We start from the raw sequence: 24,906 nt of genomic DNA on the forward strand, positions 1-24,906 counted from the left end.
TCCACTGGCTCCCCGTCAATAAGAGAATTACTTTCCGGCTCCTAACCCACGCACACAAAGCACTCTACGAAATCGGACCCGAATGCCTCAACACACGACTGTCCTTCTACACCCCCTCCCGCCAGCTACGATCCTCCAACCAAGCCCTTGCCACTGTACCTCGAATCAACAAAACCACCATGGGAGGTAGATCCTTCTCCTACCTGGCAGCTAAAACCTGGAACTCACTTCCCACTCACCTTCGCCTCACTCAGAACCACCTAGCATTCAGAAAGCAACTTAAAACGAGGATATTCGACAAGTAACTCCCCACCCTTCTTCAAGCGCCTTGAGACCCTCTGGGTATGTAGCGCGCTATATAAATCTATTGACTTGACTATTGACTTGAAAGACCAATCCAAGGTGCCCCCACGGCAGCAGGCAGAGACAGCACAAGTCCCAACGCGAAGCGGCACCCGCGAAGCGGCACCCGCGGAGCGGGTGCGGCGAGCTTCTGGCAGCAAGACGACAAGTGAAGCAGGTGAGCGCAAGTCCAACAGTGCGCTAGCAGCAGACAGGTGTCCCAAGGGTCAGGGGCTACTCCAGCTGGTTTTAACGGCCCTCTGATGGGCGGGGGGCGGAGCTACAGGGAGAGCGGACCGGAAGGTGGGCTCGGTCTCGCAGGGACACCTGGGTCAGGTAGTCCCTGCACGCTCGCAGCCCTGTAGCGTTACCAGTCCCAAAGACCAATCCAAGGTGCCCCCACGGCAGCAGGCAGAGACAGCACAAGTCCCAACGCGAAGCGGCACCCGCGGAGCGGGTGCGGCGAGCTTCTGGCAGAAAAATGACAAGTGAAGCAGGTGAGCGCAAGTCGAACAGTGCGCTAGCAGCAGACAGGTGTCCCAAGGGTCAGGGGCTACTCCAGCTGGTTTTAACGGCCCTCCGATGGGCGGGGGGCGGAGCTACAGGGAGAGCGGACCGGAAGGTGGGCTCGGTCTCGCAGGGACACCTGGGTCAGGTAGTCCCTGCACGCTCGCAGCCCTGTAGCGTTACCAGTCCCAAAGACCAATCCAAGGTGCCCCCACGGCAGCAGGCAGAGACAGCACAAGTCCCAACACGAAGCGGCACCCCTCGGAGCGGGTGCGGCGAGCTTCTGGCAGCAAGTCGACAAGTGAAGCAGGTGAGCGCAAGTCCAACAGTGCGCTAGCAGCAGACAGGTGCCCCTCTTTATCCTTAATTCTCCTTGTAAGGCTGTGTGTTCTATCCATCCTAACCTTCCATGCCAGCAACTTACCACATCTCTCTCCCTGCTTGTATTCCCTCAGGCTACTCACCTCCCACTGGTGTTGTAATTCCTCCCCCCAATTTCAACTTAAACTTTAGTTACATATCCTCTACCTTTTCTTCAAGGCTCTTTCTAAACTCCCCAGGACATGATATGACTTCAGTTCAGTTTCTACTGTAGCTATCTCTTCTTCCATTAACGATACCTGCATCCTTTCCTCCCTAATCCAGGCCACTGACGAGCTCCTAAGGCCCCCCCCCCCTTAGCCAGACCTTAAACACATCCCACACCATGTGGATGGGACGGAAGCTATATTCCAGCTGAAGAAATCTCTGAAGCCTTCCCCTATCCTCTGCATAATTCCTGGCTGTAGGAGTAATCTTTGACTTACTGTCCATCTTCTAAACATTGGCCTTACTGGCAATCTTAGCCTTAATAATAAGGCCACACGGTCAGATATATGAATAGAGAGATACTCCATGTCCATAACTCTTTCTAACTCCCCTGCATCTAAGAAGAAATAATACATTCTTGAGTTATGGCCATTCTTCTTGCTATAGAAGGAGTAACTCTTACATTTCCCCCATACGCAACTATCCATCTCCCCCTGCTAAATGGCCTTATATCCTACCACTTTCAACCTAGAGTTTACCTAACTAAAATGTCTCTCCCCTTCGCGCATTGCTGCTTATCTGTAGCTACTAAGTTTTCTACCTTTGCTTTGTGAACAGAATCATGCTCTCCGACTATAATAGATGAGTGTCCTGTAACAAGATAACGTGAGATAAACTCTCTTTCAGATATTGGAGAACCAAACGCTGCCTTCTTCTAATCCACAACCCATTCACATTCCAACTCAAAATAGAAAGTGATTCTCCCTCAGGCAAGTTATCTCTTCCCCCCATGACCCTTTACCAAGTTCACACTGATGCTTGTGACCCTATCTAATGTATATGGGGACACTTTTTTAAAATGTTCTTTCTATGCTCCCCACCTTGTGTGCACTCCCCCCCCCCCACCCCTTCACAGGTACCCTCCCTCTTGGCATAATATGCCAATTCGAGCTTACACCCATGGGAATCATTTTAAAGTTCCCTGTTTCTCCCCAAGATAGCACTGATATATGCCTCACTTATTTGTCCCCTGTTGTGTTCTGGGTAATTAAGTTTTCCACTTCTTCCGGGACCAGAACACTGTGCATTTTATTAGCCCACATAACTTTTAAGATAGCTTGGAACCTTAGCGGCACCCCCTCACTATTTTTCTAAGGACCTCCATATGCCTACACAGCTCCCCCAACTTATCTTCAGTGTTGCGAGAAATGTCGGAACTGATTTTTAATATGAGATCTTGAACCTGCAGGGACGTTTCCTTCAAGGCTGCACCCAGGATTTTCTCTTTAGCTACGTGTGACTACAAATGAATTAGAATCTTCCTGGGCTGCCTATGCCCTGGATCAAACTTAAAAGGGTCACAATGTATTCTTTGAATTTCTGCTTCTAGGTATACAGCGGAGGTACCCTGAGGAAAGGACTTATTCAAAAGATCCACCACAAACAACTTAACCCCAACTCCCGCCACTTCTTCCTTAACATCTAGAATTCTTTTTTTTTTTAATTCTTTTTATTGAAATCAGACTTATTACAACAACAACAAAAAACATCATCCGCCTTAACAGAGGAAATAAAGATAAACTCAAATATTCAAAGAATACGGAAGCAAAAAATAAAAGGCATATCCCACCTATGGTGCATTTTTTAATTTGTCACATAGTTAGTATTAAATCTACAATTGGGTTATCTTTCCCTCTCTTGCTTTCCTTTTTTCCCCCCTTTTCCGTCCCTTCCCCTCTTCCTCTTCTTCTCTCCCTTTTTTCCCTCTTTTAAAAAATGTTTTTTTCCAGGACTCTCGTTCCCACAGTTTATTTCATTGTCATTAATCAGCTTCACCTCATCAGCTCTTCCCTTTACCCAACACCTTGCCTATTCTGTTCCTCCATCCAAACAGTAAGCATTTTCCACACCTTGATACCCTTTTTCATGGTTTTTAACCCTTTACACTTATATAGGGCAATTTCCTGCCGACATATCATCTATGCAACCATTGATGATATGTAGGCGGTTCCTTATCCTACCACAATGTGTCAATCAAAAGCGCGCTATTGATATCATTAATAACACAAAATCGTTCTGTTTCCCCTCAAGCTGGAGCCTAGCATCATAGCCAGCATCATCAATGTGGAGGAGATCTTAATAGTTCGCGCTAATGTCTTTTGCTAAAGGATTCAATCCCTTCTTTTAAAATATCTAGCTTTACACATGAATAAAACATATGTGTTATATCCGCTGGTCCTGTTTGACATCTAGGGTTTCCCTTTTCCCCCATTTAAACAGTTTCAATGGTGTATAGTAAAGGCTGTACATTGTTTTATATTGTTGTGCTTTTAGATTTGCTGACATAAAAACGTTTTTTCCTACCTCCAGCACTTTATCTATATCAACCTCCCCATCACTTAATTTACTTGCCCAGTTTAGTTCTACCTTTTCAACATCATCGGGTATGGATTTTGATAGCTCTTGATAGAAATCTTTAATCCTATTCCTCGGATTGCCCATAAACTGCAAGACTAATATTGGGCCCGTATTCATACTTTCTTTAGAGATTCCTCTTATACAGTTACGAATTTGAAGATATTTAAAACACAAGTCCTGCTGTAGGCCAAATTTTTGTGCTAATTCAATAAATCCCACTAGTTCATGATTCAGGTAGACATCTGCCAGAGTAGTAATCCCCATTTATTCCCATTTTCTAGCCATGTCGTCATACATAATTGGGCGTAGTAGATCCGAGTGCCAAAGTAACGAATGATTAGTAAACCTGTTTATTTTACAAATTTTCTCTATCCTTTTACCAAATTTTCATATCACATTCTAGACATTTGTAGCCTTTCCTTTGGTACTTTTTAAGATCATTTTGTCGCTGAAATATTCCTCCTGCGGCTTCCCCTATTGCCAAATGATAAATACTTGGTATTTTGGGCATATCGTTTTGCATTTCCTCATAGTAATTAAGAGAACCTAGTTGTTGCAGAGCCGTAGCCCAGTAATACCGCTGAATACTAGGAGCATTCCAGCCCCCCTATTGACTGAGATGGTCAAATATTTATAGGAGCGGCAAATTTTATGGTAGCATCAAATAAAGTTAATAAACATCCCCTCCATTTTCCAAATTTTATTTGCCTCTAGCTCTAATGGGATGTCCCGGATTAAATATAAGATCTTAGCAAAAATGTTCATTTTGATTATATTAATTCTTCCAATTATTGTAAGATGTAGGGGATCTAACCGCTTCAACTCCCTATTAATTGAACCCATCACTGGGTCTGTATTTAATGCCCATAAATTGGCTATTTTAGCTGTTAAAATGACCACTAATATGTTGCTGACTCCATCACTCGAGAATCTTGTAATTGAAAATGTGAAGAGCAGATAATTTGTGTCTTTGATCTTTTTAAAAGGTATCCCGACCTCCTCCCAAACTTCTCTGCCACTTTTTCTACTTCCGCAATTGCCTCTTGCGGAGCTGGTGTTAGTAAGGCAATGTCATCAGCATACGCCAACATTTTCGTCTCATATTCATGGGAAATTACCGTTTTAATTAAGGGATTATTAAAAAATTAGGGATATGAATAGGTCTTAATAAAATGAAACAAAATTGGGGAACACGGGCAGCATTGACGGGTACCTCTTTCTATCTTCAGCCTCCTGGATGTATGCCCCTTTATTTTAATCTTTGCGTGGGGTTTATAATACATAGCGTGTGTTGCCAGAATAAATCGTAGGCCGAATCCTCTCTCAGTCAATTTATCCCACAAATAGCCCCAGGCCACCCGATCAAAGGCTTTCTCTGCGTCCAAGAGGACCACAACCACTGCTCTGTTCTCTACCTCCGCAATGTCCAATATTGATATTACTCGTCGCGTGTGGTCTGTGGTCTCCCGGCCGGGAACAAAGCCATGTTGCCAAGGTGAAATAATGGCAACTAAGTTCTTTTGTTGTCGGGTGGCCATGATTTTAGAGTATATTTTTGCGTCCGAGTTCATCAGAGCAATCGGACGATATGACGAGGGAGATTCTAGTGGTTTACCTTTTTTCAGGAAGACTATAACATCTGTATCCTGCCATGACTTTGGGGGTATTCCCCGGTTTTGAATGTCCAAGTATAAGTCTCGTATAAGGGGTACTATTTGTACTGCAAGCATTTTATACACCTCAATGGGGATTTTGTCTGGCCCGGCCGCCTTGCCTGATGAGAGAGACGCCAGCACAGCCTGTACCTCTTCTATCGTGATTTCCTGCTCTAATTCTTGAGAGGCTTCATCGTTTATCCTAGGTAGTGGTATAATGCCGTTCTCAAAGTCTGCTGGATCGGCTGGATCCTCTTGATCCCCAGTCCAGATATCTCCCTGAAATAGTTTATTAAAGTAATACTCAAAGATCCCAATAATCATATCTGGATCTGATACCAATGTACCATTCTCATCTTGCATTTTTGATATATAATTTTTAGACTTTTTCTGCCTAATTCTTAGAGCCAGTAACCTCCCAGTTGTCTCTCCATATTCATACAGTTCTTAACGATATGTTTGAAATTGCTGGGCCACCTTCTCTTGAAAGTGCTGATTGATTTCTGCTTTGGCCAGTGCTATTTTACATATGTGTTGTGCCAGTACATCTTCCCCAGCTCCATTATTGATTATTTGTACATGTTCTGTTTCCAGTTGACCAAGTTTATTAGTCAATTGGTCCATCTGTATTTTACATTTCTTCCGTTTATAAATTGTGAACCCCATCACTTCCCCTCTCAGGGCTGCTTTATATGTAACCACACCATTGCTCGGGATACGCTTTATCTATTGCAATAAAAAATATTTGTGTTAGCGTTTTGATATGGGTACAAAACTCTTTGTCCAATAACAACTTTTTATCGAAGGTCCAAGTAGTTTGTCTATTGAGGCCCTGACCCTCCTTAATTACTAAGATTAACAGATTGTGATCCGAATATAGTTGTGGGAGCTTTATTATACCCAAATTATCCAACTGCTGCTCAGAAGCCAAAAAGTAGTCTGGGTGAACACATTTTTTATGAGGATGCGAGTAATATGGGAAACCGGGATCATTTTGTTGTTTCTCTATACAGATGTCAACTAGCCCATGACTATTTTTAAGTGAAGAGAGTGCTTTAAATAGTTTAGGTTTCCCACAGTTTAGGTTTCCTCCCAGCATAAAAAAATAACTATCTCCATCCAAGTGTAGATTAAAATCGCCACAAATAATCAGGGGGCATGACCAGTGTGCTAACTCAACCTCTAGTTCTTCCCAAATATATGGATCGTCCAGATTTGAACCATATATATTTGTCATAATAAAACCCAGAGATAACTCCATTAATGCCCACCGACCCCATCTATCTGCTTTTGTTCGTAGGGCCGTACCTTTATGATGCCTGACATATATAGCCACGCCCCTCGTATTTGTTGTTTGGGAGGAACACACAGCTAGATTATACCCTCTGATCTCAAGAAGCAATTTATTTCCCCACGCAATGTGTGTCTCCTGTAGACATAAGACATCCGGATTCAGCACAGCAATTCTCTCAAACACCTTGGCACATTTTATCTTATCATTCAGGCCTCCAACATTTTATGAACAGATTATATATTTACCCATATTCTCCTAGTAGAAATACCTTAGATAGCCATTGCCCATACCCTTGAGGTCTCTTCATAGTACAATATACTCCGTTGCGGATCCCACCGCATGTGTCTGATTTCTGTTGTTTGTTTTTTTGTTTTTGCTGCCCACCCAACCCCTACCTCCTACTCCGGCCCCTACCCCAATCCCCCCTATTACCCTATTTCCCTCCCTCACTTCCCACTCCTCCGTGACCCCACCTCTTTCCACCCCCTCCACCTCCTGTGACTTCCCCTCCCTACTCCCACCCCCCCTCCACCCCACATCTAAAGAAAAAGGGCTTATGGCCCTAGCAATGGGGAGAGACTTCACTTCAGTCCCCACTCTCCACGCTCATCAACCTTTAAGTTTTTATCTGCCGCTACTAATTAACGCCTATTTAATGTTCTAATATCTGCATATTTGATATAGCCAGCCCAACCCTGCTTTGCTTTAAACTCTTATTTTCAACATTATCCCAACCTTGCCATTTACTTAAATTAGATTTCAAGGTTTTAGAGAGTTTCCGTAATGTTCTCCAGCATTTTCAAAGAGTATTTAAGTACTCCTGAGCTTGTATCTCCGATATAAAGAAACGTGTGCGTCCCTTATAGAATACTTTCAAAGCTGCTGAGTTCAGCAGGAAGGTTTGGGCACCTTTATTTTGAAAGGGACTGATTTGCATATGACCATGTCTGAACTGCGGTGGTGTGGAGTGCAGAAAAACAATGGATTTAGGCCCAGATCTCTGTACTGGGGTGAATGTATGACATTGTTCTGCATTCTGTCCATCAACTGTGGTTTTTGCATTTGTCACCCCGAGTGGGATGGGTATGCTCAGACGTGAGTCCCTTGCTCTCCACACCACTGGATTCAAGCAAGCCGGGCTGAAGACGGCTGAAATGCCAGAAACCGGTCCTCGGAAGCTTGTTTCCGGTCCAGGGAAGGCATGGCTCGGCAGTTCGGGCTGGACTGTTCCCATGAGGCACAGGGTCAGACTGATTTGCATATGGCCATTTCTGAACTGGGGTGGTGTGGAGTGCAAAAAAACGATGGATTTAGGCTCAGATCTCTGTACTGGGGTGAATGTATGACATTGTTCTGCATTCTGTCCATCAACTGTGGTTTTTGCATTGGTTTATCTGTGGCATTGCTCTTCTTAACTGCCTTTTCATTGACTGTTTATGCAATACTAACTTCCGTATATTCCGGAAGCAACACCTCCTAACTACAGTCTCATTACGCTTATACAGCGTAATTGTTCTTTGGACAACTCTTTGCTAATTATCTGCATCGCTCCGACTCCTGTGTGCATGGCGACTGCGTCCTCAATGTGTCCCCGTAGATCAGTGGTCTTCAAACTTTTTAATTCCGCGCCCCCCCCCAGTGTAGAAAAACAATTCGCCGGGCCCCCCCTCAAAATATTTCACAATTATTCTATTTAACTGGCAATTTTTAATTATGTCTAGACCTATTTAAATATTGCAGCTAAGTTCTGTAACTGTTTTAAAAATGCAAACAAATACAGGATTTCCAAACATACTATTCCGGTGAGGCAGGCCTTGCTAATGTGCAAAGGATCCACAGTGTGGTTATTCAAAATAGTAGTGTGGGTCTTGGAGAAAATGTGAAGTCACTTCCCTTTTGACACCTTCTCCCAGCTGGGATTCAAATGACAAAGGATGTTAATGATGGCCCATTACAGAAGTGGTTACTGCTGCTCATGTTTTTAGGCTGAAAACAAAGCATAATGTTTCTTCTGGCCAGAGCCTGGCGCCCCCCCTGGGATCACTTAAGGCCCCCCTAGGGGGGCCCGCCCCCCAGTTTGAAGACCTCTGCCGTAGATGACTCGCTCTGTCTCCGTGTGTGCTCCCCAGCCGGCACTGCGCATGCTTTTCTCATTTCATGTGTTCACACTGCCTTCTCCCCGCTGGCCCACCCTCCGCCTCCTGCCCGATGTCGATGCAGTCTGGGAGTGCCCCGTGACTAAGTTTACGTTTATTTTTTAACATTCACCTGTTGTTTTTAAAGCAGTCCACGCCAAAAACACAACCCGGTTCCCCAGGGTAAAGTCGGCAGCGTTGTTTGTTAGGCTGCAGGTATAGTTACACACTCCCCACTCCCGCCCCCCCCCTCCGCCCCCCTAACTAATCAGAGGCTTCCGAGGGCGCACAAGGCATTTGCATCTCATCAGAAAATGGTGTATTGCACTCCCCCCTTCCTTCTCCCCCTCCCTCCTTGTTATTAAGATGGTATGTTGGAGAACATGTCTCATAAACAGGACTTTGTTTGCTTATTGCTTTTGCACTCTCGACTTCAAATGTTTTTGACATGTACAAAACCTAAAATGTTATCCGTAACCCTTTCGTATAATTATTTCGTACACATCTTCTATTCTAGCCAGTCTTATTGGCTTTATCAATGCCTGTTAGATTATCGTTAGGCTGAGCTCTGCGGTACCTCAAGACTGATGCAATGACACTGCTATTTTTAACCTTGATTGATGGCTTTGTGTAAATCAATTGAAAGTTGTTTATTATACTTATTATAAATGGCAATAGCAATGGGAGGAGTGTCCGCACGGTGGAAGGGCGAGGCGCTAGCAGCTGGGGGCCCCGCACTGCTGATTTTCCCGTTAGCGGAGTAGTGACGTCAGACTCACGTAAATGGAGCATCTGACCCATAACCTCGGCCGGGATGTGCCGCCCCTCAAGAACATGAGGAAGTCCCGGAGCGCCGGTTCCGGCCCCCAGCTCACCGACCACTGCAAGCGGGACCCTAATTTCAAGAGGAAAAAGAAGGAGGCAGAGATTCATCAAGCTATCCGCCGGGTGCCCAGCGATGTTGCGGTTCTCAGGCATAAGGCAATCAGTGAAGGCAGGCTCCTTAATGTGAACATACATGATCTGCCTCCTACACCAGGTGAGGACCTGCAAATGAATAACAAGGATTATGACCAGGTGTTGATGGATGTTCACTGTTCGCTCCGCCGCTTTCCGCCAGGCATGCCAGATGAGCAGCGATCTGCACTTCAGGAAGAACTGATTGACATAATCCTGCGAGTGCTGCAACGTAATCCCCAACTGCACTACTACCAGGGTTACCACGACATTGTAGTGACATTCCTACTTGTGGTGGGAAAGAAGATGGCAATGGCGCTCTTGGAGAAATTATCCACCCATCACCTTAGGGATTTCATGGACCCTACAATGGACAACACCAAACACATTCTAAATTACTTGATGCCCATCATTGACCAAGTGAACCCAGAGCTGCACGACTTTATGCAAGGGGCAGAGGTTGGCACCATCTTTGTCCTCAGCTGGGTGATCACATGGTTTGGACACGTGCTGTTAGACTTCCGGCATGTCTTGCAGTCATATTACTTCTTCCTGGCTTGCCATCCACTGAGGCCCATTTACTTTGCAGCTGTGATTGTCCTGTACCGGGAGGAGGAACTTCTGGAAAGTGAATGTGACATGGCATCCGTTCACCTTTTTCAGTCGCAGATTCCACAGGAGCCTCATCAGCCGAGCAGGAGACCTTTTTGTCCAGTTTCCAACATCAGAACTTGCAAGAGAGGTGGCCCAACAGCAACAGGCAGATAGTACAGCTGCTTCCACCTTTAAAGACTTTGAACTGGCTTCAGTCCAGCAGCACCCAGGCACTGTTCTGCGTAGGTGTTTCAAAGAACTGCTTCCAACAGACAATCATGCCAAGACTGTCATGACCAAACCTAAGAGCGCCCGCTTGGTGAAGCTGGCAGTGATGGGCCACAGAGTAGCATTAGGGGCAGCTTCCCTTGCTGTAATGAAGACTGCTTTGGGCTGAGCTCCTAAGTTTGAACTTCAACTGTTCCCATGAGGAAATGTACTTTCACTTTGTATTAACCCACAGTGACCTAGGAAAAAGATCTGGTGTCATTAGGTCTCGCACCTGGTTAAGCAGCGCAAAAGCGCTTTCGCCAGCGAGATCTATTGTTACCGACTTGCCTCTCAAGTGGTAGAGACCGGGGCACGCGCAGGGCTGGTGATTGGGGTCTGTGGACGCACCCGTGAACACGCGCATGTGCACAGCTCCCTTCTGTCATCGCAAGCTTCACTTTCGTTTTTGTAATGCGCCCGCGCGCTCCAAGCGCAGCACGCTATGTCTTGTTGTATTCAGTCGTCATGTCCCCTTCACATTCAGCCCACAGACGTTGTAACAATTAGCTGCTCTTCCCTCTAAGCACCCCTCCTCAGCGGTATAGATCACCCTCGCCAGCTCCCCTTCCCCTCTATTTAGGCGTGGAATCTCCTGGTCCTCCGCTCCTGCAGCTGTCCCCATTAACGCCTACCATGCCCTTCTTGTCCTCACTCTGGCACCTCTCCCCGTACTCTCCTTCCACAACCAGGCAGCGGTGGATGTATGACGTTACAACGCATACTTTTACCACGCATACCATTACAACGCGGTATTTAGAACGCATACCATTACAACGCATAGCGCTTTGGGGTGCTGGATAGTGAATAGTTTAATTTACTATTCCAACTCCAGTCCCCGTGGACACTAGGGAAGGTGTTGGATAGTAAATTAAACGTATTCCCTATCCTAGAGCGCCCCCCAGCACAATGCGTTGTAATGGTTTGCATTGTAATGACTGCGTTGTAATGGTAGTGCGTGGTAAAAGATTTGTTGTAAAGGTTATATACCGCAGCGGTAAGGTCCGACGTGCAAGCCCCACAGAGCGGCGCGCTTCCCGGTCCCTGGACAGCCTGCTCCTCCCAAGCCCTCTCGCATCGCCGCCCTACACCGGCCTATAGCTCTCCATCAGCAGCTTCTCCCTGCCACCGGCAGAGCAGCCTGGCTGCACGAGACCCGTCTCCTGACTAACGACGGCTCGGGCCAATCGGGGCACTTAAAATAGATCATCCCTCACGAATGAGCGTCAGAGGCCTCGGCTAGTTTTAATCTGTGTGTATTCTAGACTCTGTCTCCTACAGAAATTCATACTGGCTAAATCAGTGCCAGAGGACATGAAATCAGCCCTTGTTTCCAGCCCCGGATGTCCTTTCTTCACGCTGAGGGGTTGGGAGGTACGAAGCAGTAGAATTAGAAGCAGGCAACACCTCGGTAAACAATGCTAAGTTATACACAGGAACTCACGTCACTGGGTAAAGACACACTTTTCAAAGAGAGCTTCCTTATAATATAAAGCTCCTTTTGTAATAAAATATATTTAAATTGCGAAATTGAGTGTGAGTTAATTCTGTTTTAGTAAATGAAACGATTCTATATAACATCTTCCAGCGCTCCATAAATGTATAAAAAGCATAGAACGCAGATCGAATCACATGACTCAATTGGAATGCCAATTTTATCTATGAAATAAATAAAGAAAAATCTGTGCGTTCAAGGTTTCTTGAAGTCTGATTATATTTAAATAGCATGCAGCTAGTCTTGCGTTCTATATTTACATAAAAACATGCCTCCTTTCATCTTTCCCGATAATATATCGACGTTTTAATACTCGTAAATATCTGCTCTAGACAAGCAGCACAGCAGCACCACTATTTCAGTGCTGCTGGGCTTCAGGCTGCAAGAGACTCCAAGCCAGGTGGCACGGAAGCCAATAGCAGAGTTAGGGCCCCGTGAACACAGAAGCAAGCATGGGAAACAGACCCCAACTTGGTCGTAAAACAGAGCCACCATTGGCAAGCAGAGGGCCCCATTGCACACATATGCATGGTGCCACTGCACCTGCTGCACCCCTGACAGCAGCAGCACTACCCTCTCTGGTTTTTATAAGCGACTCATTACAGCGCCCGTAATACTTGCATGCTAGTAACACCCCTCCCAAACTGGATCGAGTCAAACATCAACCAGCAGCGATGCCGTAGCTGGTTTCACTTTCTTTGTTCTTGATTTCTGACCTCCCCCTCCCAATCAGTCATGGGGCTCCAGCAGAGCAGCGGAGCCAGGGGACGGAGAAGGCGGGTTATGCTGCAGCCTGCCTCGGAGTATCGGACACTCGTCTGTGCCTGCTCCTCGCAGCTCACCCAGCTGTGGCCTTATGTTTCTTGGCCATTTAAGTTTTCTTGTGCTGCCACGATAAGTTAGGAGTGAGGTGTCTCAAAAGAGCAGTGTGTGGGGTCGAAGCTGCAGGTACACTGGGACGCTATATGTGATGGAATGGCAGATGTGATGTAAGTTAGGAAGGAGGTGCATTGTAGGAGCAGCAGGGCCGGACTGCCCATAGCGGGCACCGGGCGTTTCCCCGGTAGGCCGCTAGGGTGGGGGCCGGTTTTTGGCCCCTGGGGGGCCGTTTCTATTACCGGGGGTCGGCAATATCGCCCCCGGTAACAAAATCGGCCGAAACCAGCCCCAGTAAACTGCTCAGCAGCACTCCCCCTCACCCGAGGGGAGCGGCAGCAGAGCAGTTTGCCAGGGCCGGTTTCTTTTCCCAGTCCGGCCCTGAGGAGCAGCGTCTGGGGTCAGAGCTGCAGGTACACTGCACTGGGGGAGCTGTATCAGCTTGTGATCTCAGAGCTGCAGGTAGACTGGGGGAGCTGTATTTCAACTAGGTGGAATGGAGGGGGTGGTGTAAGTTACGAGTGAGGACAAGGTGCATTGGAAGAGCAACATGTGGGTTCAGAGCTGCAGGTACACTTGGGGTGCTAAATATAATAGAACGTCAGGGGTGTACGTTTTGGAAGGAGGTGCATTAGAAAAACAGTGTAAGGTCTCAGAGCTGGAATCGAATGGGGGGCTGCAGTCCAGGATCGATTGAGATCCACTGGGACAGCTGCGTGTGGGTCTTTGTGGGAATAGCAGGGGTGGTGCAAATCAGGGTTCAGTCACACTGGCAGAGCTGTGAATTAGCCTCACAAGTACAATAGCAAGGCTCAGGATTGAGGGGCACTGGCAGAGCACACAGTGGGTCTTCAGCACTTGGATAGTACGGAGTTCTTGTTTCAATACTGGAATTGTAGGAGTGTTGCAAGTTTGAACTCAGGTGCTCGTTCCAGTACAACAATAAAAGGGTAAAATCGAGGCGCACTGGCAGGGCTCTACGTGTCTCTCTCCTGCAATGGTATTTAGCTACTGGCATTGCAAATAACAAACCTTTTATCTATGTGTTGGTTTTAAAAACAGATAAATAAAATGCATTGCCATTGGCAATGCCATTTACAATGGCAATAGCTTAAAACTTTGCAAATGCGAGACCTTTTGTGTTGCAAATGCTTGTTTTTATCATTGAAATCTGTGTGATGGAGTCCTGCTGACAGCTATCGCCTTGAAATTTTGCACAATGATCGGATCTTATGGCACAGGGATTTTCTAACCTCTTATACTTGAAGGTGCCCAATTATGCATTGAGGACTATAGACCAGGTGGTCTAAGTATTTCAACGAAAGTGTGACTTCTCCCCAGACACTCCGCGTTGTGGTAGCTCCTCATCAGTAGAGAGACAGCAGGACACAATTCACAATGTGACCTTTTACAATGTGCCACCTCGTTTCTTCTGCCACTTTATTACTCAGTATTCCAGCGCCTTCAACTGCTGATTTCGGCACCTTAAACTAAATGCTTTACATGTTCAGAGGAAGCGGATTTCTTTCCACATTACAGATGCGGTACACTAAACAAAGCCACACCACCATGTCTACACGGCTCTTCCTGTGCTTCCATCCTAGCCCTAGCTCCTTCCCTGCCAAATCTCTTCACCTCCCCCACCAATCTCTCCTCCTTCCCCTTGTATAAATGTAAATAACTTCTTTCACAGAGCCTAAGGATGGAATCAATAATAACCTTGGTGATCTCGCAACCCCCCCCCCCCCAAAAAACCAGGGAAAAAAATGGCAATAGTGCTTGCTGAACAAAACATGCAGTTCCTTGACACATGTTTTGTAAACATAACATGCTGTTCCTTGACACATTTTCAGTAAACTGTTCTAAGCACTATTCGTGCATTAAACATATCTTGTTTCTCCTCCTACCCCTCTCTCTGCGTCTCTTTCTCGCTCTAGCACCCACGCTCTTTCTGTTACTCCTTGCTCTCCCTCCAATTCCACCCTCCAACTTCAACTCCACCCTCCAACTCCACCCTCCAACTCCAACCCTACCCTCCAACTCCACCCTCCAACTCCAACTCCACCCTCCAACTCCAACACCACCCTCCAACTCCAACTCTACCCTACAACTCCATCCTCCAACTCCAACTCCACCCTCCAACTCCAACTCCACCCTCCAACTCCACCCTCCTACTCGGGGACACCATCACACCACTCAGGGACACCACCACACCACTCAGGGATACCGCCACATCCCCCGGGGACACCACCACATCACTCAGTGACACCACCACATTACTCAGGAACACCACCACATCACTCAGGGACACCACCACATCAGTCAGGGGCACCACCACATCACTCAGGAACACCACCACATCACAAAGGGACATCACTCAGGGGCACCACCATATCACTCAGGGACACCACCACATCACTCGGGGACACCACCACATCACTCGAGGACACCACCACATCACTCGGGGACACCACCACATCACTCGGGGACACCACAACATCCCTCTGGGACACCACCACATCACTCAGGGGCACCACCACGTCACTCAGGAACACCACCACATCACTCAGGGACACCACCACATCACTCGGGGACACCACCACATCACTCAGGAACACCACCACATCACTCAGGGACAGCACCACATCACTCAGGGACACCACCACATCACTCTGGGACACCACCACATCACTCTGGGACACTCACATCACTCAGGGGCACCACCACATCACTCAGGGACACTACAACATCACTCAGAAACACCACCACATCACTCAGGGACACGACCATATCACTCAGGGACAACACTCAGGGGCACCACCACATCACTCAGGGACACCACCACATCCCTCAGGGACACCACCAAATCACTTGGGGACACCACCACATCACTCAGGGGCACTACCATATCACTCAGGGACACCACCACATTACTCAGGGACATCCTGAGAGACAATGCTGACAAGGGCATTCCCCAGGCCCTGGTTTTGTTAGATCTGTCGGCCGCGTTCGACACGGTGGATCATGACATTCTTATCCGCCGTGTCAAGCAGGCCGGCCTCCAGGGCCCGGCGCTGGCTTGGATCCACTCCTTTCTATCTGGTAGGTCTCAGACGGTTAGTCTGGGGACCTTTCGTGGACCCAAAGTCTCCTCCACTTGCGGTGTCCCCCAGGGTTCTTCTCTGTCCCCCCTCCTTTTCAATCTTTATCTTCGCCCTCTTCTTCTTTCTCTGAGGCAGTGGGACGTCACCGTCTTTAACTACGCTGACGACCTACAACTCATCTTTCCCCTCTCCACCCCTTCTGCTGTTTCTAATTTCCATTCTGTTATGTCCCATATTCTTCTCTGGATGAGCCAAAATCAGCTTAAGCTGAATCCCGGAAAGACAGAGCTCCTTCTTCCTGGTAGGAGCTCCATCCATTGGGGTCCACACTTTTGGCCTTCTGGACTCGGCCCTCCCCCTGTCCCTGTGACATCTGTGAAGAGCTTGGGTGTCATTATTGACTCCGAACTCTCCCTCAAGGCCCAGGTGGGGGCAGTGGTCTCTTCCTGCATGTATCAGATCCGCAGGATCAGGAAGGTCGCGTACCTACTGTCCCCCGCAGTCCTACTTCAAGTCACTCTGGCCTTAGTTCTTTCCCGTTTGGACTTTTCCAATTCTCTTTATCATGGCCTGCCAAAAACCCTGCTTCACAGGCTACAGGTCGTGCAGAACCAAGCGGCGCGTCTTGTATTTAGGACCCCTAAATGGCAGTCGGCCAAGCCCCTCCTTGCTAAACTGCATTGGCTCCCTATCAATCTCAGGGCAGCCTTCAAGATTGGCTGCCTAGTATTCAAGTCCCTCACTGGCCCTTCACCTAGTTTTCTGAAATCTCTTACCACCCCCTACTGTCCCCCCCGCACTCTCAGATCCTCCCATCTTCACCTCTTGGTCATCCCACCCTTTAAGCTTACAAGGATGGGAGGCCGAAGCTTCTCATATCTTGCCCCTACATTCTGGAATTCTCTTCCCTTTTCTCTCAAATCTGTCACATCCCTCATCCTTTTCCGCAAGTCCCTCAAAACCTGGCTTTTCCCCCAATCTGGATAAACTCTAATCTGCCTTTCTCAGTATCCCAATCAGCGCCAGGAAACCTACGGTGATAGTGCGCTTTACAAAAACCTCCTAACATAACATAACATAACATCCCCACATCACTCAGGGACAACACCACATCACTCGGGGGCACCACCACATCACTCAGGAACACCACCACATCACTCAGGGACACCACCACATCACTGTGGGACACCCAGATCACTCAGGGGCACCACTACATCACTCTGGGACACCACCACATCACTCTGGGACACCACCACATCACTCTGGCACACCACTACATCACAACTACAAAAAAACTTGCCTAAGAGAAAGTGCTGGATAGTGTTTAGATTAAAATAACTATTCCAACTCCAAAAGATGATTTCCTGAGAGAAAATGCTGGATAAGGTTTAGGTTAAAATTATTATTCCAACTCCAAAAGGTGCTTAATTCAGAAAATGTGCAGCATAGTAGTATGTAAAAATTACTATTCCTACTCCAAAGGGTGTTTGTCCCACAGAAAATGCTGGATAGTGTTTATGATAAAATAACTATTCCTACTCCAAAACATACTTGCCTAAGAGAAAGTGTTGGATAATGTTTAGGTTAAAATAACTATTCCTACTCCAAAAGATGCTTGCCTAAGAGAAAGTGCTGGATAGTGTTTAGGTTAAAATAACTAATCCTACTCCAAAAGGTGTTTGATTCACAAAATGTGCATGCTACTAGTATATTTGTATTACTATACCTACTCTAAAATATGATTAACTTAAAGAAAATGCTGGATAGTGATGAAATTAAAATAAAGATTCTTACTCCAAAAGCTGCTTCTTTAAAAAAACATGCATAATATTAAAAAGTCAAAACTACTATTCCTTTTCTAAAACATACTTGCCTAAAATTAATTGCTGTATAGTGTTTAGATTAAAATAACTATTCCAACTCCAAAAGATGCTTGACTGAAAGAAAATGCTGGACAACGTGGCAGGCACCGCACGGTGCCTGTCACGTTGTGCATTGAAAGGCACAACCTGCCTTTGTGACATTGTGCCATACTCCCGCCAGTGTGGCGGGCACATCCTAATTGGGAGTGCGGGACCCCCGCACTCTCAGTGGGCGGTCCCGTGTCCCAGGGATATGGCGGGCGGACAAAGTCCGCTCGCCATACTAATGGGACCCATTATTTTTACTTGTCTGTTTTACCCTAAAACTCCTTCTAATTCAAATAGTCATATTCAACAAAATTAAATTTAAAAATTAAAGTCGGGTTTTCTTACCTTCAGAAATTTTCTATCTTCAACTCATGGACTTATATACCATCCATTACTTCACCAAGAGTCCTTTTATTCTTTAATCCATAGTTAATGACAGATAATCCATGTGAAAAATCCATTATCCGATGAAAAAGATATTAATATTCACACTAAAATCAGTGCAGATATCGAAAAACGCACCAAATAAAAAAATCCCGAACAAATGTTGTTGTTTTTAGAAAAAACACAACAAAATCCAACGATGCAATCCAATGGTAATCCAAATCCAACAACTTTTTGAAATCCTTCAAAATCCAAAATAAGGAAACCCAAGAAAAAAATCCTGAAAATTATGTCTTTTTTTAGATTAGAAATTGCCACAAATTTCCCAAAATATATCCATCTAGACCCAACATCCTGTAGAAAATATGTTATTAGCACATCCAAATGATATTACAGTTTAAACAATGTATAAACAATCTATAAATACATCTAATCCTGAACACACTACAAATGTGTCATTTATTAAACAACGTACCGCTAAACAAAAAAAATACACATTTACAAACACTTTTGATAAATTAAGTACTTAATATGTATAACAGCAAGTACTTAACTAACGAAAAGTATTCTAGAAATAAACCAGACCCCACTTGGGGCTACTACTGCAACATGTAATGGCGAAAACCAATTCATGAAAACACACCAAACATACGTAAAAAACATTTAGTAAATAAATATACCTCCTCCATCTCTCCTTACAATAAACATTACCACTACACTATGTATTTTAATAAAGTAAATGTATCTTACCTTAACGCAGCTCTCACTTGCTTCTGTTCTTTCCAGCGACGATCCCCGTAATGATGAAACTCACGTCTGCACGTCAACGTCATAAGTGTATTATAAAATGTTACTATACTTAATAAAATGCAAAAATATTTTTATAAAATATATTAATATATACCGGATTTGTTTATATTTTTTTCAGAATTTATTACAACTATTCTAAAAATGTTAAATTAACACTAAAAGATTGTGAATAAAAAATTACCTGTTTTCTATGTCTTTATAAATGTTTATTAATGTTTATTCTAAATTTTAAAAAATTGATAATGTTTTCTCATGTAAATATTTAAATATATATACATAATATATTGTTTACATTGTTATTAATTATTTACATATACTTTATATTGAAATATATATAATATTATTCACAATTTACATTTAACAATAATAACTTTTTACATTACAAATTATTAAAACCTGAATATTAATTACTTTTTTTTAATAAACTATATAACAAATTAATTAATTATTATCATCACATTTAAATATTTACCTACATAATTAATACCTGGGTATTTTTTTATATCATAATTATTAATACATATTTCTATAAATATCTACATAATAATGACAAGAGTAGCATTAAAATTAATACCAGAGTATTCATTTACTAAAACAATTATCCTACACCTTAAAATAAAAATTATGTTCCTGAAATTAATATATTTACCAAAAAAAATCATATCTGGGTACTATAATAATAAAAAGTATTTCTATACATATTTCCATATTAATCACAACAATAGCATTCATAATAATACCTGAGTATTAATTTACTCATATTTAACTACTCCCTAAATAAAATATTATTAACAAACATATTAACTCTTTAATAACAATATTTATATATATAAATAAAGAAGGAACTATAAATAAATGTTTATGTTTTATAAATGAATATAACTGACATTTTTTAACATCCATAATCAAAAAATTATAACAAAAATTTACCATACTATACTTATCAATGCGTGTGTTGTACTTACATATGCGAAGTAATAGTATGCGTTGTAAAATCTTATGATGTAAGTGTTCCTGCGTCGTAAACCTTGTGTTGTAAAAGCATTGTGTTGTAATGCCTGCGCTGTAAAGGATGTTTCCCACTCCAAGTGAATGGCCCACAACTCCAACAGATTGATGTGGCGACAGGTCTCCGCCGGAGACTAGAGTCCTCTGGTCTCCAGCTCTCCCATATTACCTTACGAGCCCAACAGTAATGCGTCTGTCACCACCATCAGCTCTGAGTGTGGTAAGGCAAAAGGTATGCTGCTATTCCAAATACCGTCAAGTAACCACCACTGCCGATCCTTTGCAGTCTCCTCTGAAACCTTGTAGTGTAGTTCCGATATTCCCAATAGGCTCTGCGCATTGGAATAATATATCCTATAGATGTGACGTAGGACTTAGGTCGACTAGGTCTCTATCAAACATATTAGACTTAATTATGAGTGCCAGCTAGCTCAGAGGTCACTAGAAACTTTCTCAAATTCACAAAAAGAGATTAGTTTCTGACAACCGCATAAACATGACAACTTTGTTTCCCAAGAATAAGAAATATTTCTCTAGAGTCGCGGAAAAAATAGATAGATATTTCACTCAGTCACTCGTGCATGCTTCATTTCACCAGAGTTGTAGAGAAATAGAAAGACGGGCGTTTTCAATAAAAAGTATTTATTGAACAGTCTTCTTTCTCATACAGAAGAAATGAACTGCTCCAATCGTAATACTGGTTGCAAAGTACAATGCGTACAGTATGAAGAGTATTATAAACTAATACTGTAAAAGCATTATATGGTTTCTAAGCAATAAAATACATACAATACATACATTAATGAATAAAGACTAAAAGTACTCAACTTGTGCTTCTAAAATACGCCTACCCCGATGTACCTAACCTAAGTCTAGCACGAGGGAAGAAGTAAGTGACGTGTAGCTTAAGTTTAGTATTCTTTGCCAAGAATCTACCCAAGATTTCTCTTAGGGTCCAATCAGCTCCGTACCTTGGTTTAGAATGAAGGATATCTCAGCAGAAGAAAAGACAGCGCCTCTCTCGTTGCGTCTGCTGAAGGGTCGGCTTCCTTCGGCACATGTTGCAGCGAGTAGCGTCGGGCAAGTAGATAGTCAAACTGCTCCAAACCACCGTGTGTTTGCTTGGGCAAGTGTGGGCATATTTATACATTGAAGGTGCCGGGTTTGACGTACGTTGGACATAAGCACGTCATCAAAGGGTCCCAGTTCTTTGAAAACTCCATGAGTTCTTGGATGAATCAATACTCAAGCAGGGGGAAGTCCCTGACTGCTGAAGGCGGGTTTTTCCAAGAAATCGTTGTAGATTTTCGGAACTAGTGGAAGTAGCCATGCCCTATTCGGACTACATGAGCTATGTGTTAATATGGTTATGATTTCTATGCCTATATAAGGATATGGTAATTTATACCTATATAAGGGCATGAATCAGGAAAATTACACTAGGGTCCTAAAATGCTATACAACACCCACTCCATGTATTATGTCCGATATTAGTAAATCTGTAAGCATCTGAAACATAACTAAAGCATGTGTTCACAATCCCACCCAAAAATACATAAAATGCATTTGAAAAATGGTTGTACACATAAATGAGTATTTGTACTGTTCGCATTTTAAAAGCAGTAGTTGTCATTCATAGCATACCTAATGACATTGAAAATGCTATCTGAAAGAATCATGAAATGACTTTTATGAAATGGCTCTAAGTTTACAGAAGAAAAAGTCGAGACCATTCCAAAGCAGAATATATAAACTGTTAATATTTTGGAGGATAAGGCCAAATATTTTCCCTAGGAAGCGTTCAAAAGGAATTTCTTGATCTTTAAGAATAGTTCTACTTTAAGCAGATTACTTAGTGCCAAAAAAAAGTTCAATTTCGGAAAAAGTCAAATCAAAATAGTAGAAAAATAGAGTTCCAAAGTTTTAAGTTTTGTTTTGAAAAGCGAAGGACGAATTCAGAGTTCATGGATCGCTGTGTGCTAATTTTCAAAAGTTATTCCCGGTTTCAGGATTAAACATCAAATCGCCTAAGCTTGCAAAGAAATCGTCTACCACAGTAGGTGAAAGTTGAACCACTTCATTAAGTAGATCAATTGTACACAGATGAGAATCATCGCCGTCAGCGTCAACCGCATTAGCAACGTTCACAGTAGATGGTACCTGTGTGCCTGTTGGTCCATGAATCTCACTAGCAGGAACTTGCGTCTGTTTGACTTCAATGAATGCTGTCATCAGGATTGGTAGCCGTTGGGGACAACACCATGCGTGAGCCGTTACCGGACCTAGCAAAGCGTCAACATCCGTTGGCTGTGCTGATGGAAGTGTCAAACAAACATCTAACACGTATTCCTCTCCACAAAGCAGGCATCGTAGAACAGGTAAGATGCAATCTTGGCAGATTGGTCTGAATGAAAGGAACCATGTGGTATTCAGATCTCTTAAAAGAGCCAAGCCAAGAATCTGTGTTATTTGGTAACGATACTGCATCACCAGAAGAGCACTTTCCATGGTAATCTGGGTATCGCTGGTGACTGGACTTGCCATACCGAAGCAGAAGAAATAAAAATAGTATCCCTGCTACGAGTGCCAAAATGAGAGGCAGACCACTGAACACAGAGTTCACGAAATTTGGAAAAATGCCTAGGACTGCTTCAAAGGGTGTTAATAGTCCCAAAAAAATCATCTTAAATACAAGTGCCATACCACTGGTATCAGACATGTTTAAGATACGACCTAACATTTCTGCAAAATGTATTGGGCAGTTTGTTGATAATAGGTCATGTATCTCTGCAGAGGAACTTGCAGATCATACGTCTCTTTGGACGAGGTCAGTGGCACAGTTTTTTGTAAAAGAATGGCTTTCATTCTGCTTAAAGTATCAATTTGAATAGAAGAGATGTTCAGTGAAGGCCAGAGCGGCGACTCCCGTCTGTCTTCGTTTTAGGAAACAATACTTGCATACAAAAAGTGACCCTGGCTGACACACTAAAGAGATAGGCTATACCTGGCATCATTCCACAACAGCTGTGATCATTCAACATTATGTAGCTACCACTGGATAGCTGCCTAAAAACTGGATTTATCACTGCTGCCGGGGAACCGCGCATGTGGCAAGAAAGGTTATTTGAAGAACCCTCACAGGTTCCATGTAAATGAATACCTTGACACAAAAGTAAACGGCTTAGTGAATGGAATGTTTGCAATTGTTCCCACTAAGAAATATTTCCTTTCCCCCCACTCCAACATGTGTGAGTATATGGTAAATAGCAGGTCGACTTAATGTATTATTTACCCAACCTTTCATACAGGCTTACTGGTATGTGTTTCAAGCAATACTGAAACTGGAAAATCGTCACTGGTATTGTGATGGTGCCATGTATTATCCATTCTATGGCTGGTTTCTCAGAAACTGTTAATGCTAATCTTTCCAGTTTTCCAATGCTCAGCACCGTATAGTCTGCTCCCCTCTGTGCCAAAGAGATTTGTTTATCCGTAAGTTCAAATGCAGAAAACAATGAGGTGGTGTTGATTAGACGTCCAGCCTAGCAGCATTATAGAACGTATTTGGGACTGACCATGTTGTAACATTAGCAAGTCTTGTTCCATGATGTCTATGGCAGAGGATACTATGCTGTCCATAGAATAAATTCTGGAGGACAGAGTCGTTAACCCATTGTCCACTACAGAGAGAGCTTTCTCCAAATGAATACGATCAATTTCTCGTTTTCTTTCTGCAGTTTCTATTTGTGAGATTTTCCAGGCTTCATTATAAGCAGCGTATATACCGGCGTATATGAAACATTTTTGACGTGGTTTACGAGGTCCCAAAAGGAATTCTCTTAAATCAACCCCATCTTTAAGTGAAGATAAGTGTTGTTTCATTTCTGGAAGTGTGGATTTCCTGTAGCCATTTTAGGCATAGTTTTCCTACACTGTTTGTTGTTACTATCCCTGGATGTTGTCTCTGGATATACCTTGGATCTGGCCTGGTTACTGTAAATCCTTGTGTTTTGTTCAGGAATCTATCTTGACAGTTATTCGTGGCTGTTGGCCAGATTAACCATTTTTTCTAATCAGGATTAGCTCTGTTCTGTTGTATAATGTAGTTTACGTCTACCTCCTCATCTGTAGCTCTATTACTATCAGTTGTGGGTTTAGGTATGGACGGTTTGTTTAAGTCTTTTATCTTAGCTATGCCAAGGCAAGATGTCTGTTGAATAGTGTAATTTAAGAACATTATTTGTTCCGGGATGATGCAGGCTCTGAATAAGGCTTCTAAACCTTGCACCTGCCAGTCTTTTATGCCCCAGACAGTTTTTGTCTCAATGTTGTCTTTCCAAAAGTCATAGCCTAATGTGGACAGCTGAGCATAAAAGGCAGCAGAATACATTTGCTTAGTATTGGTCAACATACTTTTCATTCCTGTCTGATTAACATTTTTAAAGTAAAAAGTTTCTGGATTTGTGACATTGAAGCCTGAAAAGTATGGACATTTTGCATAAAATGTTTTGCAACTGCCTTTTGGAGGCATTGGACAATGTTCCCATTGATTATAGGTAAAAACAATTCTAGGATTTGCAGATCTATCCACATAATGATGACCATAATGATTAAAACAATAC

The 24,906-nt window shown here is 43.8% G+C and overlaps 1 protein-coding gene and 1 pseudogene across 1 annotated transcript in view; both read left to right on the forward strand.

Annotated features, from left to right (window-relative positions):
• Positions 1-24,906, forward strand: part of LOC147727913 (coiled-coil domain-containing protein 17-like) — a 751,707-nt gene that overhangs the window by 18,405 nt on the left and 708,396 nt on the right. The window lies entirely within an intron of this gene.
• Positions 9,714-10,860, forward strand: LOC147727914 (TBC1 domain family member 20 pseudogene; annotated as a pseudogene).

The sequence above is a fragment of the Lissotriton vulgaris genome, chromosome 3_1, assembly GCF_964263255.1.
Source record: "Lissotriton vulgaris chromosome 3_1, aLisVul1.2, whole genome shotgun sequence".
Lineage (NCBI taxonomy): Eukaryota > Metazoa > Chordata > Amphibia > Caudata > Salamandridae > Lissotriton > Lissotriton vulgaris.